We start from the raw sequence: 17,548 nt of genomic DNA on the forward strand, positions 1-17,548 counted from the left end.
CCTGAGGGTGAAGTGCAGCTATGAAAGAGAATAAGAGACTTTCTGTAGAATGGGCTGGGTTTCCCTTTGAGAGTCCCATTGTTATTTTCTTATAATTCTTTGGCCATAATCTAGTCCATAAAGCTCAGGGTGGCCTGTTTTCTTCTAATTGGTTCTGCTCATTAGCTAACTTTGACTGTGAATTTTATAACAGGGCTCTTTCCACCAGGGCTCCCTCCCTCTGCTATACAATTCTGCGGCCAGCCATGCCTCCATGTCCCAGTGCAGATTTGGTGTGTGGGGGGGCACACCCTATCCTGTTCAGGAGTTACTGCAAGCTCTGCATTGGGATAGAATCAGATGTCCTGCATGTGATCAGCCCATTGAGTTATGTCTCTGACCCTAGTGCAGTTGTTTTGCTTCTCTTCAGGGATTCTGGACAGTATAGGGAAATATGGGATCTGCCTCCATTAGTAGGTCAGTGGTTATAATTTTTAGTTAACTTAATGCACATTCTTACATTCAGCTACCAGAACAGGCCAGGGGTCTCAGATTATTCTCACTTTGGGAGAGGCAAGTTGATTAGAGAGAGAAAGATCTTTGACTTTGGAGTCTGGTAGTCAGAATGGCATTCACTAGCCAGATGAAGGAAAAACTTGAAACTGAGAAAGTAGAAAGAATAAATCAACACTATTATTAGATATGCCTACTGATTACACATCACAGAATCAACTCAGATTTGCTCAGAAGGGTGTAAATAAGTCTAATGGCACAAAGGAGAATTAATCAGAGGGACCTATGTGTGTTGGCCTCTGTAAGTTCAGGAGGGGTGGACATAGCTGCTGAACAATTGGAATTAGGATAAACAATATTGTGTGGGCGCTAATGTCTGATCTCTACTGGTTTCTGTAGTTGAAGATTTTCTTTCCCAAGGATGTATTCTTCCATCCAAGGATGTGGTAGACATGATCATGATTTTCTTCTTCTTCTTCTTCTTTTTTTAATCACCGTGAAAGATTTCTCTTCCTTGAGAACCAATTTGAAAAAAATCCTGGTCTCAGCTGGATGACATGCTGCCCCTTGGACCAGTAAGCTTTGGCAAGGACAGTGGATTACTGTGATTGACAGTTCTCAGTGGAAGTACATTGTTGGAGTTGGTAGAGTGCTAGTTCCTCAAAAGAAGAGAGCTTGCTTTTCTGGTTTTGGGGTCACACCCAGATTACCCAGGACTAACTCTTGGTTCTATGCTTACAGATAAGTTCTGGCAGTGCTCAGGGGATCATATGTGGTGCTGGGAATCGAATCAGGGTCACAGCAAAGCTGTTGCATGCAATGCCAGTGCCTTAACTCCTGTACTATCTGAGCCACCCAGGTGTTAGCTTTTTTCAGGAAATGGAGTAATATCAGGTAGACTAAACAGTGCACACATATTCACCACACATCTAAATCTCTCAGAGTTGTGTGTGAGGATTAATGGTGCTGTATACAGAGCACCAGTTGTGAAATGACCGTGATGTTGATGATAATAAAAAGATTTAAGCATCTCTGGATGCCAAGCTCCACAAACAGGACCTTTCTGTCTCACAGCTAGAATCACACTCTCTTCTTTGTTATTCTCTTGTTCTTAGACAGTCTTCATAATAGACTCCTGTGAAGTCTTTTAGTCATAGGACATGAAGAAAATAAGATCAGAAGAATGTGACTTGCTTAAAGATACATAGGTAGTTAGTGTTACACCCAACCCTCAAGGCTGCCAACTTACTTTACCTTTTGTTTACAATGTGGTGCTGAAAAGAGCAGCTGAAACTGGCCTATGGGGTTTAAAAGTCCCTTCTTACCATGTGACTAAGTTAGGAACTGCCCTAAGTTCCTAACTTCTCTGAGCCTCAAAGTCCCCTTGCAGGACTATTAGGATGACAAAATAAATATGACTCTATTAGCTATTAGGACAATTATATCCTCAAATACTTTCACTTGGGCCTCCCACTCAAAACTTGTCATCTCTTCTAAGTATGTCTGGGGAATTCCGGACCCTACAGTGAGGGTATATATTAGGTAGATATTTCATATATAAAATAAACTAATATTTACATATTAGCTTAAAGTGCAAACAGCTTCCGGGTCAGAGAGTTAGCTCAACTGGAAGAGCACTTGCCTTAAAAGTGCCAGGCCCTGAGTTTAGTCCCCTACCCCTAGTCCTGCCAGCCTGCGCACCAAACCTTTTGGCAGAGCATAGCTGAAAGATGCCCCTATTAAAAATAATAACAAGCAAACATATTTCCTACTAAAAGCACTTCACAAACTGCTGATACTGCAAGATTCCTTTCCTGATCTTAGAGGGATGGTGCAGACTTTGGTGTCAGACACGCTGGTTTGAATCCTGCCTCCATCACCCGTTAGCCATACAATTCATAGGACGCTCATTGCCAGTATCTACCTAGCAGAGCTGATGGGAGGAGCCATACAGGCAGCATGATACTTAGCACAGAGTGTGCTCAAGAGACAGTGACTGTGGCTCAAATTAAATACCACGTGGTGGGCTCATGTTCAAGAACACACAAAATCACCAAAGGATGTAGAGCCTTGTTTTTGAAATATAGGCACCATGACTTACAATAGGGTTAATATTTGTGTGTAAGGAATACAGTGCCACTCTCTTACACCCACCAAGAGTGCCAACATCCCTCCATCATCTCTCGGTCTCTTCTTATCTCTACCCCCATCATTACTAAACCTAGTTCTATAGGCAGATGCTCAATGTTTGTTATTTCTGACTAGGGCTTCTTAACTTACTTTATTTCTTTGTCCTTCACAGAGAAGTGATATCATTTGGTATTTGTCTTCTTCTCTCTGACTCACTTCCTTCACCCTGATATCCTCCGGTCCCAACCAAGATACAGTGAACTGCAGGATTTTGTCTTAGAGCTGAGAAGCATTCCATTGAGAATATATACTACACACCTTTATCAGCTTGGGTTGTATAAAATGATTTGACTGTTTTCAGGTATACTTTTGCAAGTTATACTACCTCTTCCTTCTGTAGAAGGCTCAGCTGCATGGAACTTGGGTTATTTTTCCTGTGTGATTTTTTTAAAAAATGAAGAAAATATACTCACATACAGAAGAAGTATCATCTTTGGTTGTGTGAAAGTCTTCAGGATTAGATTTTTTTTGAGCTTATTATCATCTTTATTTCTCATTTCCTGTGATTTTAGGCATCATGGTGAAGAGGTGCTCTAAATATATTTAAATATTAATCCTAGTAGTCTGTCTGTCACTGTCATCCCGTTGCTCATTGATTTTGTTTGAGCGGGCACCAGTAATGTCTCTCATTGAGAGACTTATTGTTACTGTTTTTGGCATATCCAATATGCACGGGCAGCTTGCCAGGCTCTGCTATGTGGGCTCCATACTCTTGGTACCTTGCCAGGCTCTCCGAGAGGGGCGGAGGAATCTATAGATCCTAGTAGTACATTTCTTTTTTTTTTTTTTTTTGGTTTTTGGGTCACACCTGGCGATGCACAGGGGTTACTCCTGGCTCTGCACTCAGGAATTACTCCTGGCGGTGCTCAGGGGACCATATGGGATGCTGGGATTTGAACCCGGGTCGGCCGCGTGCAAGGCAAATGCCCTACTCGCTATGCTATCACTCCAGCCCCCCTAGTAGTACATTTCTATTTTCCTTTTCCAATTTTATGTGGGCATCAATATAGTTAGCTAAATAATTCCATTCCAACCCTCGTTTCCAACCAAGAGTTAATGAGAAAACACATGGAGTTCATGGGTGTGGTTTCTGGAAAAGCAGTCCAAAGAGGTTCAGGATTAGTTTTGACAAGTGGAATAATCCCTAGAGCAGCAAATGATTCCAATGTCTGTTTTAGAGTCAGATAAGGATTCCCACTTGTATCTACTGGAACCACATCAGCCACTTCTGTCACCCATAAAAGTAAAAGTGGATTGGTTCCAGGAAAGACATATTTTCTCCAACATAGAACCTGAAGCATTCCTTCAACTTTTTATTCTCCACACTCCTTACCATGATCTAGCCAAGAAAAGGAAACAGATTCTTAGCACGATCCAATCAGGACTGGAAACTTCAAGTTTCAATTTAAATGTTCAATTTGAAGGTTCCAGTTTTATAGATTGAAATAGCCCTTGTTGACAAAATCACCTTGAATATCCTGGGGATGGAGAAAGGTATTCTCTCGGTAGTGGAAAGTAAGTTTTAATATAAAAAAATAATAGCTTGAGATGTGCTTGTCTTGGTCACTAGGCTAAGTTAAGTATTGGTACAAGCTAACCCCTGATGTATCAGAAGTGTAACTCATAGAGGTTATTTCTTTTTTTTTTTCATAGAGGTTATTTCTTGCCCACACATCTCTACCATGTAGATCTGGTGAATATCCAGAGTAGCCTCTTTCCAGGTGGGGTTTAGGGACCACAACTGCTTGCAGTTGGTAATGACCGTGAAGTTCCTGGCCATTGTAGTAGAGGAAAAGTGCATGAAGAATGGAAACTCCCTGGGTGGAATATTTTATTAAGTTTTGTTACAGCGATGAATATTTCTATGTGTAAATTTGGCAGAATTTGTTGTGGTATTCAGCTAATTACTTTTCTTTTCCATTTTCCACAAAAGCATCCTAGTTCAGTTTGCTTTTCTGTTTTCTTGACTCCTCCTCTGCTCAGATAATGAGTTTGTTTGATCTCAGTTCTTACCCACTGGTTGTATTTTTTTGTCTCAATGTCAAGTGATATCAGTCATTTCTGGCTTGCATGGTTCCAAGGAATGTTGTCCGTTGATCTCAAGAGATGCTAGAAGCACCTTGGGAGCAGCCCTTATCTTGTGGAGTTCTTGGGAAACAAAGATAGGGGAAAGATCTAAAGTGCTTAACAGTTGCATTGGGATGACACATGTGGGAAAATGGCTCAGCGATTTTCAGTGCTTGCCCACCAAGTACAAGGTCATGAGTTCAAACACAGAACCGCTACACGTGCTGCGTAGGTGATCAGGACAGTCCCAATGTCTGTGAAGCTTAGCAAGAAAAGGACAGAAGATGCTCTAGAGTCTTAGGAAGGGGAAGGTCTTCAGAACAATTCCTGTGCATGCAGTAGGGCGATCCCACCGCCCCATGACATGGGCACCACAATGAAGGATATATAACAAAAATAAAAACATTAAATACTGGCACATGTTGAATGTTCAACTACAACCATACAGTTTACATTCAGAGAAAATCTCTGATACACTTCCCCTCCATTCCCTCCAATGCATGGCATGGAAGGATGATTCTCCAGCCCCCGATCCAGTCTTCCCTCCTAACGTACACTGCACTTTTTCAGGTACCACAGACCTCTCTTTTGTAGCACCAATCAGGCGCCACTAAATGCTTTCCCTCTGGGAATACTTTATGACTACTAGTACTCAGTAGCAGACCATCTGCGCTGAGAGCTCTGGTGAGCCCCTCAGGACCAGGTTTGTATTACTCCACTGCTGGGTTGGAGCTCTCAGCCGCCAGCCCCACTGGCCTTGACTCAGCTGAAGATAGTGCCCTGCCACACCCGCTTCTGGTGATTGACATGGAAGTTTGAAAGTTATTTTCACTTATCTAGGAGGTCATCCATCCTTTTAGCCTTTATAGTGTTGGCCTAGGCTTCCCCAGAGAATGTTTCTTATTTTTATTTCATCCTCTGTTATTACAATCCTTTCTTTCATGGTGTTAATCTTAAAAGTATTTTACCTGTCCCCCCCTAACCCCAATACAATTTAAATCTCTGTCTTAAAGTCTGGAACTCAACTTGCCCACTGTGCCCTCAATAAGGAGAGTCATTCTTTCAGCTTTTGCAAATTGTGTCTATTCTTAGCACTTATCATTAGGCAATTTCTATTTTGTGCTCTACTCTCCTGCTTTCAATAAAAAGAATATAACTTTTGTTTTGAGGGTTCCTCTCAAGTGGTTCTCAGAGGGCCTGGGGACCCCCCTGGTGATTTTTGGACATACTGGCTGGTGATTCAATATGAGGGCCTGGGGATATGATATGGTGGTGCCAGGACACCCTGGTCATCCCAGTGGTGCTGAGGGCCTCTGGTGATACCCTGCACAACACTCAGGGACCAATGGTGTTAGGGAGGGTGTCTAATAGGATTGGCTGCAAGCAGGATATGTACCATAATGGCTGTACTATCTCTTGGGTCCCAGGGATGTAAACAAATTTCTTGTTTTTTTCAATTTAGGGTTTTATCTTTTTAGGCCACATTTGTTTGTTTTTTAGGCCACATTTGCCAGTGTTCATTCAGGGTTTACTCCTGGCTTTGCTCTGAGGAGTCACTTCTGGGACCAGATGTGATGCTGGGGATCAAACCTGGGTTCACAGCATGCTCCTTGCCTGTTGTATTCTCTCTCTCTCTCATACTAGGGGTAGTCTTTTTCTCTTACTCCTTCCCCTTTCCTTTCACTTCCTAATCTCTTCCCTTTCTAAGATGCCTAACAACTGCTTTCAAAATTAAGAATCCTTTTTATTATAACCATTGCTTTTAGATGTAGCTGAGGAGGGAGAAAATAGTCTCTGGGAAGTACCTGCAAGAGGGTGTTGGCGAATGACTCAGTTAGTCTAGATGCCGTTTGGGAGTCTTCTTCCCTGTGGAAGCCTGTGGGAAATAGGGAACAGAGAAAAGTGCTGCTAACTGCATGGCTGTCAGAGGTATTTTCTCATTTTGAATGGGAAGAAAGGGTCTTTTAAACCACCAGACCTCTTGTATAAAGAGAAGCAAAATACAAAACAAAACAACCCCCCGCCCAGAGAATCAATACAAGCCTATGTCAAATATGACTTATTATGAACACCTAGCCCTCTTGTAAGGCCTAATCCATCGATGCTTTATTTTCTGCAACCATATTTTTTAAAAAAGGTATTTTTAAAATTAAATCCCCGTGAGATATAGTTACAAAACTTTCATGATCAGGTTTCAGTCACACAATGTTCCAACACCCATTCCTCTACCAGTATACATTTTTCACCACCAATATCCCCTGTATCTGCCATCATCCCCACCCCCAGCCTGCCTCTATGGCAGACACTTTTCTTCTCTCTCTCTCTCTCTCTCTCTCTCTCTGGATTTATGGTATTATGGTTTGCAACATCTTCGATACAGAGCGATCCTTTCCGACCATCATTATCATAATCGTATCTTCTCTATCACAACTGTCCTTTCCTCTAGCCCTTGAGGCAGGATTCCAACCGTGGACCCTTTGTCCTGGCCCTTGTTTCTACTGTTCTTGGGTGTAAGTCTCAAACTATGTTTTTTCCCTTATGTTTCACAAATGAGTGCCATCGTTTTGTGTCCATCTCCTCCTCTAACTTATTTAACTCGGCATGATGCTCTCCATGCCCATCCATTTATAAGTGAATTTCATGACTTCATTTTTTTCTAACAGCTTTATAGTATTCCACTGTGTCGATGTTACCACAGTTTCTTTAACCAGTCATCTGTTTTTGGGCACTCAGGTGCAATCCTATTTTTTGTTTCATGTTTTGTTTTATTTTGTCGACAGTTTGCCTCTTTTTTTTTCTTTTTGGGTCACACCCAGCGATGCACAGGGGTTACCCTGGCTTGGCACTCAGGAATTACTCCTGGCGGTGCTCAGGGGACTCTATGGGATGCTGGGGATCGAACCTGGGTCGGTCGCATACATGGCAAATATCCTACTCACTGTATTATCACTCCAGCCCTAATTTGCCTCTTCTTTTTTTTTTTTTTTTTTTTTTGCTTTTTGGGTCATACCCAGCAATAGTCAGGGGTTACTCCTGGCTTTGCACTCAGAAATTACTCCTGGCAGTGCTTGGGGGACCATATGGGATGCCGGGGATTGAACCCGGGTCGGCCAAGGCAAACGTCCTACCCGCTGTGCTATCGCTCCGGGCCCTAATTTGCCTCTTCTTAAAAAAAAATTACGAGATTCAAGCTTAAGGAGGGGGTGTGTGATCTGGCTTTGCTACCCCAGTCCCCGTGATGTCTCTTTAAGTTCCTGCTCCTTGTCTATATGGTAGAGATTTCACCAGCTCACTGGTGTGAGAAGCTCAAAGTGAGACAATGATATGGATGAGCTTTGGAGCTTTGAAAATTGTGGGTGACTCTAGGGAGAAATTGTCCTTGTCACTGATATTGCTTCTTAATTTTCAGTGAAACAACTTGAATATCAACATGAGAACAGAGAGACAGAATCTAGAACGTATTTGAAAACCAGATATTAAAAGCTTAAAAAATATTCCTTGTTTTCATGTCTGCCAAAGGTCCTTGATAGCCTCCATGGTTACAAGTAGGCTGTCCTTGTAAATGGAGACTATTCGGCTCCAGTGTGAATCAGTCATTTTGTAATTGATTTGGGGAATCACTTGATTTCAAGCCCAGGGTTTAAGATTGATCAAGTGTTAATGTTAATTTAGATTGTCAAAAGCCTACTTGCTCTTGGTTTTTTGGCTTGGGAGGTCACGCCTGGTGTCACTCTTAGCTTGGTGTCACTTGCAGTGGTGTTGGTAGTGGGGGTCCGTGCAGTGCTGGGGGTTGAACCAGATCAAAGCTGCATACAAGGTCAGTGCCTCAGCACCCATGTGATCTCTTTGACCCTAGTAAAGTTTTGTTTGCTTGTTTGTTTCTCTTCTGCAACCTAGTGTTCAGATGTCTCCAGGTACATGAGAATTTATGCCATGAGCAATGACCTCCTTCCTGCCGTTGAGCCTGGGTGTGAGAGGAGCCATAATTTTCTTTTTGTTTTTTGGTTTTGGGTCACACCTGGAAATGCTCAGGGGTAACTCCTGGATTTGCACTCAAGAATTACTGCCAGCAGGACTCAGGGAAACATATGGGATTGTACTGGGGATGGCCGCATGCAAAGCAAGTGCCCTACCTGCTGTATTATTTCTCCAGACCCAGAATCTGTGAGTTTCCTTGTCTAGATTTTTCATAGATGGCCAACTAAAGAGCAACCAGGACCAAGCCAGAGGGTTGCAGGCCTACCCCTGTAAGGTTGTGGATTGGGTAAGATGTTAAATCCTTGTCCTAAACAGTGGCTGCAGAGCTGAGTTCTTCTATAATCAAATGGGAGGGGTGATGGGCAATGAGGTGTGATCTGATTGTCGGTGAAGATTTATAAATCACCTGTGACTAGTTTTCAAAATTGGAAGGGTTTAGTAAGAATCTGTCCCAGGGGAGGCTAGTTTTCATTCTGAAGGGTGGGCTTCATGTTCAACATGCAACCAGGTAACATGTAACAGGCACACACACAACACAAGAGTTACATTAACAAATGGGCAAGTGCTGCATGGATCCTGTCCACCATTGAGCAGATAGGTTAAGATGGTGCAATGCGAGACTCCTTGCAGATACCGCCTCATGTCTATTTGACCCACAGAGAGCTACAGATACGCTTTAAGAATAGCATGTTCCCAGCTGCCCTGGGAACATGCTATTCTTAAAGTGTATCTGGAAAAGGGACCACTAAGTAAATGATGGTTGGAAGGATCGCTTAGGATGGTAGATGAGAGCTGAAAGTAGATTATGGACCAAACATGATGACCACTTAGTACCTGTATTGCAAGCCATAACACCCAAAACAAGAGAGAGAATAAGAGGGAATGTGCCTGCCATGGAGGCAGGGTGGGGGGAGGGATACTGGGAACATTAGTGGTGGAGAATGGGCACTGGTGGAGGCATGGGTACTTGAACATTGTTTGAATAAAATGCAATCATGAAAGTTTGTATATCTCACTCTGATTCATTAAAAAAAAAAAAAGAATGGCGTTCCTCTCTGCCTTTCAAAAGCTTGACAGTGGCTACAGAGTGCACCTGATAACATCTGGTCTTTTCAATTTCTTTATCCAAAGGCTTTGCCTCTTGTCACTGCTCTGTTTAACCACAAGACTGCAGCCACCTGGAACAAATGACAATGCCCTGAGCATGCCCTGGTGTGATGCATCTGTGGGAACTTTCTCTGCTTTTCTTCCCAGGATTAAATTCTTCTCCTTCTCTTTCCAGTGTCCTGTTCAGGAATTCTCTTTATTAAATTTCCTTACTATCTCCTCATATATGCATGACCTAAACTCTCTCTTCCACTGGGCTTGGTGCTTCTCATCTGAACGACCTTATCATCTTGCACAGCCCTTGACATTCTGAATTGCTAATCAGTGATTTACTTGTCTGTCTCTAACTCAAGGCTAGAGTGGAAGCTATGGCTTCATGGTTCATGCTCAGAGCCTTGGACAGAGTTTGAAATATCTGAAGTGCACAGTAATTGCTGATTGCATTCCTGAATCAGTGAATGGCTGGTTCAGATCCTTTCATTCCTCTCCATTAGCACCAGCCTCAATGTTGCTCATTTCTCTGTAGAGACACTGGACAGGGTTCCCAGTGGATGGAGAAGGCTTACATCTAGTGTGGAAATTGCATCCCCCTTAACTGGTTTATCATGTAGGTCAATGAATTTCAACTTTTCTATGCCTGTAGAATGGCATAGATCTGGGGACCTGCAATTGAAAACCACTGATAGGTAGTGATGTCTCTGATTCCCCACACTTTAATAGGATTTAGGTGCTTTCTTATAAGAGGTGAAAATACTACAAGGCATTCTCAAGGGGGAAATTTGGTAAAATTATCAAGTGTGGAAGTAGAAGGGGTCTTAGGGGTTATAGGGTTCATCTTTCTCATTTACCAGATCAGGAAGCAGAACAGATGTGGAAGGATTTACCAAACTCTCAAGATTCATTAATGACTGAAGAGACCAGGGATGTGGCTTGGTAGAACACAAGCCTAGCATGTGTGAGATCTTGGGTTGATCCCTGACACTTGGGGTAGGGGATGGGCAGAAGCCCACCTTTGCTTAAGGACTAACATGGATGTGTGTTGCTTCTGCCTACCTCAGTTCCTTTGGGGATAGTCCTTTCCACTTTTAGTCCAGGAATTTTGGTTAGTGCCGAGTTGACTGCCTTGTCCAGGAGGATCATGTGAGCCAGACCTGGTCCATGAGAGCATCAGAATATGCATGTCCCAGGGGACCTATCAAACTAAGAAGACTTAGTTTCAGGATGTTGGAACAGAGAAATGCTCCTATGGGGTTGCTGAGAGGATAACATTGGGGCCACCCTCATGATGCACAGGCAGAGCATTAGGAAAACAATGCCTAGAGAAGGGAAGAGGTGACCTCATGGAGTGCCCTCCCCCCCTCTCCGGCAAAGCTATGTCTGACTTGAATCTTGATAGGAACTCATTAATCTTACCTAGATAACTTTCCTTGTTTTTTCTTTTTCTTTTTTCTTTTTTTTAGGGGGGGGTCACACCTGGAGTTGCACAGGGATTACTCCTGGCTCATGCACTCAGGAATTATTCCTCGTGATGCTCGAGGAACCATATGGAATGCTGGGAATTGAATCCGGGTTGGCCGCATGCAAGACAAATGCCTTACCCACTGTACTATCGCTCCAGCCCCTGTTTTTTCATTTTTGCTTAAGTTGGGTTCTGTCACTTTTATTTTTATTGAATCACCATGAGATACAGTTATAAAGCTTTCATGATTGAGTTTCCATCATACAATGATCAAACAACCATCCCTCCACCAGTTTGCCTTTCCCATCACCAATGTCCCCAGTATCCCTCCTGCCACTCCCACCCCATCCCACCCCCGGCCTCTATGGCAGGCACTTTCATTCTTACTCTCTCTTTACTTTTGGGCATCATGGTTTGCAATATAGATACTGAGAGGCCATCATATTTGGTCCTTTGTTTACTTTCAGCACATCATCTCCCATCGAAAGCGATCCCTCCAACCATCATTGACTTAGAGGTCACTTCTCCATCCCAGCTGCCTTCTCCCCCAGAACTGAGGCAGGTTTCCAACCATGAACCAGTCCTCCTGTCTCTTGTCTCTATTGTTCTTGGGTGTTAGTATCATACTATTTTATTTTATATTCCACAAATGAGTGCAGTTATTCTATATCTGTCCCTCTCTTTCTGACTCCTTTCACCTAGCATGATACTCTCCATGTCCATTCACTTATAAGTAAGTTTCATGACTTCATGTTTTCTAACAACTGCATAGTGTTCCATTCTGTAGATGTACCACAGTTTCTTTAACCAGTCATTTGTTCTCGGCACACAGGTTATTTCCAAATTCTGGCTATCATTTACAGTGCTGCAATAGGGTTCTGTCACCTTCAACTAAGTAATCTAACATTAAATCTTGAGCCAGCATCTTACCTCCCAAATACAGTGCTTAATTCCCCTCAACTAAACAAACTACATCGGGAATTTCACCAATTAACCCAATGTCATTGTGGACTGTTTTATGTAAACTGGAAAATAAACTGGAAGGGAATAAAGCAGGAGGCCTAGATGAGTTAGGTGCTCTAGGGAGAGTCTCTGGGGACCAGTGAGAGTTGTAAGGTCATAGGGGTCACAAAAGGGTTAGGACTGAGGTGACTAACAAGTGAGCACACAGAAATCAATTCTCACCTCCTTTCCTGTTTTGACCTTGGAGGTTGATTGAATAAGGATGGTTGGGGCCTGCCTGTGACTTAGAAGCCCATACAGCTGGAGTTTTCTTCTTTTTTAAAAAAAAATTTTAAATTTTTTATTGAATCACCATGTGAAAAGTTACAATGCTTTCAGGCTGAAGTCTCAGTCATACATTGATCAAACACCCATCCTTTCACCAGTGCACATGTTCTACCACCAAGAATCCCAGTATACCTCTCATTCCACGCCCTCACCCCCCACCAGTGTGGCTGATGATTTTCACTTTACTTTATCTTCACTTTGATTACATTCAATATTTCAACAGAAAACTCACTATTATTATTTGGAATTAACCCCCAAAATCAGACCTGCCGAAAAGGCATCATTTGATAATCTGTTTTCCATTGCTGAGAATGAAGAGCAAATGAGGTCGGTTTTGGATTTCTGTATTTTAGTATTTTATTAACTAAGTCCAGAGAAATTTCTGCCAGAAATTGCATCAATGCAAGCTCTTACTGCTGTTTAGTGGCCTCTGGGATCATGGGCGTTCAGCAACGGAGGTATCTTGGCAGAGAGCTGCGCTGGTAACGCCCCCGGTCCCGAGATCTCCCACACATCCTGTCGCTGCAAGTTCCTACCTCTCTTTAGTGGGCCTTATAAGATCGCAGTTGCCACTTTGCTATCAGGGAAAGGAAAAGCCGAGAGAGTTAAACCTTTCCCCTCCTGGGCGGCATGGGGCTGTAGCTTAGCTCACAGTCTAGAGGCATTTCTGCAAGACACTGCTGGTGACAAAAGTAGATAGATGGCCTCCAGGATCTTGGGCGTTCAGCAATGGAGGGGCCGCACATGTGTGGCCACTCGGGTCACATCTTGGTGGAGAGCCTGGAGTTTTCTTCTTGATAAATGGAAGCACCTTTGGGTCTAGATTTGGAAACATTGCTAGGGTGAAAACTGGAAGAGTAAGGACAAAAGTCAAGACACTACCATTTTACTCTTAACCTCTTATGACTCACTGCAGGTGTAGGGGGAGGGAAAAATGTGGAACACAAAAAAAGAAACATTATCCATACCCAGCAGTGCTGATAAGGCCGTGCTAGGTCCTGATGGAGATCTAGGTGAACAGCTCTCTCATTGCGATATGCTCTTGGTATTGCTTCATGCTTTGGGGATCCCTTGGTTTCTAGCCCCTGTGATCAGATCAATGATGCCCCAGGAACATGAACTGAAACTGAGGCCTGTTGCCAGTGGAATCCTCTCCTTCACATACATCAGGGTGAGAATTTCTAGGTCAGCTTCATAGTGCTCATCTCTGCACTCAAAAACAAACAAAGCTACGCGGCGGTATAAGAATCGGGAAGATGGTTATCTTTGTTGGGGGTTGAGTGTAGAGAGTGATTTGGAGAGGTCCAGGAGGGGTTCTTGGGGTGTTGGGTTCCTAAACTATGTGCCTGTTCTGTGGAAATGTCCATTTTTGTTTGTTTTATGGGCTGCACCTGATAGTGCTCAGGGCTTATTTCTGGGTCTGCGCTTAGGAAATGCTCCTGGAAGTGCTCAGGGACCATTTGAGAAGGCAGGTATTGAATCCAGGTTGACTGCGTGCAAGGCAAACGCCCTCCCTGCTATACTATGACTCTGCCCCCTCTATGGGAATGTTATATTTAGAAAATATGATTGAACTATGTATGTACTTATGTGTTTTTCTGCCTATGTGTTATAGTGCAATAAACATTACCTTATGGCAAATGCTGTCTTTATAAGTGATCATGTGGTGCCTGGGGAGTTTAGAAATAATGACAAGGAGTCCACTGAAATTATGTATTAAGATTAATTGCTATGTGGTCAGGGTCCAGAGCATCCAGAGTATGATAATATTAATTTTTTACTATATTATAGACAAAATTAAACTATGAATAGAAATTAGATTTTATTAAAAATCCTTTTATGTTTATTATTTATGTTAATGTTGTAAAATTAATGTCTATTGATTTTTAAATTTATTGTAGTTCAGGAAGTTACAATAATGTTAAAATTTATGGTATTATAAACTTACTACATCTCACCACCTACAAAGTGCCCACAGCCCTCCACCCCTCTTTTTTTTTTTTTTAAATAAAACAAAAATATTTTGTTTATTTTTCAGGGAAAGTGTTCCCTGGAAACTCCACCACTCTTTTTTACTTCTCATCTGGTCTATAAAAATCGCTGCTCACCATCCTTGGGACACTGGTTGGAAAAAACTGTACTGTGATACTTCCCTCATAATCAGCTGAAAGAGATCACATCCTTACATCTCTCTATTTCCATGGCTGTCATTCTGGTTTTAGCCACCAGCAGCTCCAGTTGAGCTTGCCTGAACTATGACAAGAATCTCCCTCGCTTGCCTAAGGTGAAATCTGTTGCCTTCCCACACAGAAGACTAAGACATGGTCCCGACATGGAACTCCTTCAAAGATTTTCTAACCTCTTCATCTTAAAGTCTACATTCTTTTTTCTTGAGCTCTGGAGCCCAGCATTGGTGGGGGGGGGGGTCCCTCTTACTTCTCTGAACAGTGCTCTCCCTTAAGGTCTAGCCCCACTGGCTTCTTTTTATTCTTCTAACATTACATGCTTGCAATTGCTTTAAAGCTTTTCCTTCTGTCTCACAAGACCTCCCAGATATTTGGATTGCCAGTTCCCTTTCAGACATTTTGTCTCCGCACAAACAGAATCCCCTCAAAGAGCCTCTGTCAGCCACTCTTCATCATGTGGCCTGACTTTATTTTCTTCATGACACCATGGCTGCTTTGTTTAGGTGGTTGTTGATCAGATTGTAAGCCTCAGGAGGGAAGGACTTTACCTGCCTTCTTCATTATCCTCTTCATTATCATTTGTCCTAGCCAGCAGCAGTTGGTATATTCAAAAGGGTGGAGTTGGATAGAGACCATGTGTAGAAATGTGGTGAGAGTAGGGGAATCAATGCAGCAGTGTGAGGCCTCCAGGTGTGGTCTCTATGGAAAGCACCTGCAGGGGCTACGTCCCTTAGTGAAGCTGCAGGAAGAGCTGCTCTCCGTGCCCATGGCCAGGCAGGAGAAAGCAGGAAGGAGAGGGAGACTTCCCCTCCTCTCTCTACTCAGTCACATATGGCCTCACTGTGTTTTCTGACCAAACCCAACGAGAAGCCCAATGACAAGGGGGTTGGGGAGATGCAGTCCCTGGTGGTCAACATCTTGGTAGCACAGAACAGGGCAGGGAAAAGTGGATCAAGGCTGGCAGGAAACAAAGAGAGAATAATTAACCTAGTGTCTGATATGTAGTAGATGCTCAACACCATAAGGTTGATTGAATGAATAAATGAATGAACTAAGCCAAAGAGAAAGAGGTACCAAAATAATGCACATTTTGCAAGTTTACACTGTGTATCTTTAGGAATGATTTTGTTGAATACACCCAGAAATCCATGAGATGCACCTTATCCATGCACATGGTTGAGAAACTGTAGACCTTAGAACAAACATGTTCTTTCTGGAGAAAAAAAAAATCATGGAGCTGGGCTTTCAACACAAGTCCAGAGACTTTTCCACCATGTCACATGAAACATCCCATGCCCCTCTCCATACTTGTGTTCCCCAGAACCAGACCCTGTATGCCTCTCTGTCTGGAATGTCCTGTGGCCTCCCAGAAATCTCAGGAAAACTTGCTTCCTCTTTTATTCCTGCTATTTGCAGCAGACCACTAACATAGGTGCCCCATTGCTCCTCTGCATATTATAGCAGCTCTTCTGTATGTCATTCACATTATTTTCCTGATAATTATTTAAGAGCATCTTATCTCCTTGATTATTTTGAATATTCTTAGAAACAGGATATTTTCTTCTTTTTCTTCTCCTCATTATTTTGCATCTGTAGAACTCAGGTGGGTATCACTGTATCACTGTCATCCCGTTCTGTCATTCCATTGTTCATCGATTTTGCTCGAGCAGCACCAGTAAAGTCTCCATTGTGAGACTTGTTGTTACTGCTTTTGGCATATTGAATACGCCACAGGTAGCTTGCCAGGCTCTGCTGTGCAGGCGGGATACTCTCGGAAGTTTGCCAGGCTGTCTGAGAGGAAGAATCAAACCTGGGTCAGCCGTGTGCAAGGCAAACGCCCTAACTGCTGTAAAATTTTTACATACTTATTGATGTGTCTATTTGAGTAGTTGGGATTATTTGCAATTTTTTTTTTTTTTTGCATTTTGGGTCACACCCCTTGACGCACAGGGGTTGCTCCTGGCTCTGCACTCAGGAATTACTATTGGCAGTGCTCGGGGACCATATGGGATGCTGGGAATCGAACGTAGGTCGGCCGTGTGCAAGGCAAACACTCTACCTGCTGTGCTATCAATCCAGGGCCTATTTTCAATGTTTTTTGTTGTTTTTAAGAAAAAAATCACTTGAGTGATACATCCCCCCCGCCAGTTTTATTTAGGCACTGTGATTTATAATACGTGAATAAAGAAAGTCAACGAGAAAATGTAATAGAAGTTAACGACGGTTGTATTATTATGCTATAATAGAATGAGCTCTGTAATTAGAGATAATGATAGAGTTTCAGGCTTACAGTGTCCCAACATTACACCCTGCACTAGAGTGTCAGGGCCCCTCCACCAGTGTTGCAAGGTCCTCTTCCCACCAACCTCTTTTCCATCCCTTTGGAAAACTCAGTTAAATGATATTTTTTTCCAACTTATATATACATCAGAAACAATTTAATACTAGGCTATCATATTTTTTCTATTATATATTCTCTGTAAATAGCATTTTTAATGATTGTCTAATAGTTCTTATGGATGTATCAGAACTAGTGGAGCTATCGATAGCACAGCGGGTAGGGCAGTTGCCTTGCTTGCGGCTGACCCAGGTTCGATTCCTCCATCACTCTCGGAGAGCCTGGCAAGCTACTGAGAGTATCTCGCCCGCACGGCACAGCCTGGCAAGCTCCCCGTGGCATATTTGATATGCCAAAAACAGTAACAAGTCTCACAATGGAGACATTACTGGTGCCCGCTCAAGCAAATCGATGAACAACAGGATGACAGTGCTATGACAG

The 17,548-nt window shown here is 42.9% G+C and overlaps 1 protein-coding gene across 2 annotated transcripts in view; it reads left to right on the forward strand.

The window, feature by feature from the left end:
* Nucleotides 1-17,548, forward strand: part of LOC101545288 (death domain-containing protein CRADD) — a 363,451-nt gene that overhangs the window by 45,442 nt on the left and 300,461 nt on the right. The gene's annotated exons all lie outside the window — the stretch shown is intronic.

The sequence above is a fragment of the Sorex araneus genome, chromosome 10, assembly GCF_027595985.1.
Source record: "Sorex araneus isolate mSorAra2 chromosome 10, mSorAra2.pri, whole genome shotgun sequence".
NCBI classification, from domain to species: Eukaryota; Metazoa; Chordata; class Mammalia; order Eulipotyphla; family Soricidae; genus Sorex; species Sorex araneus.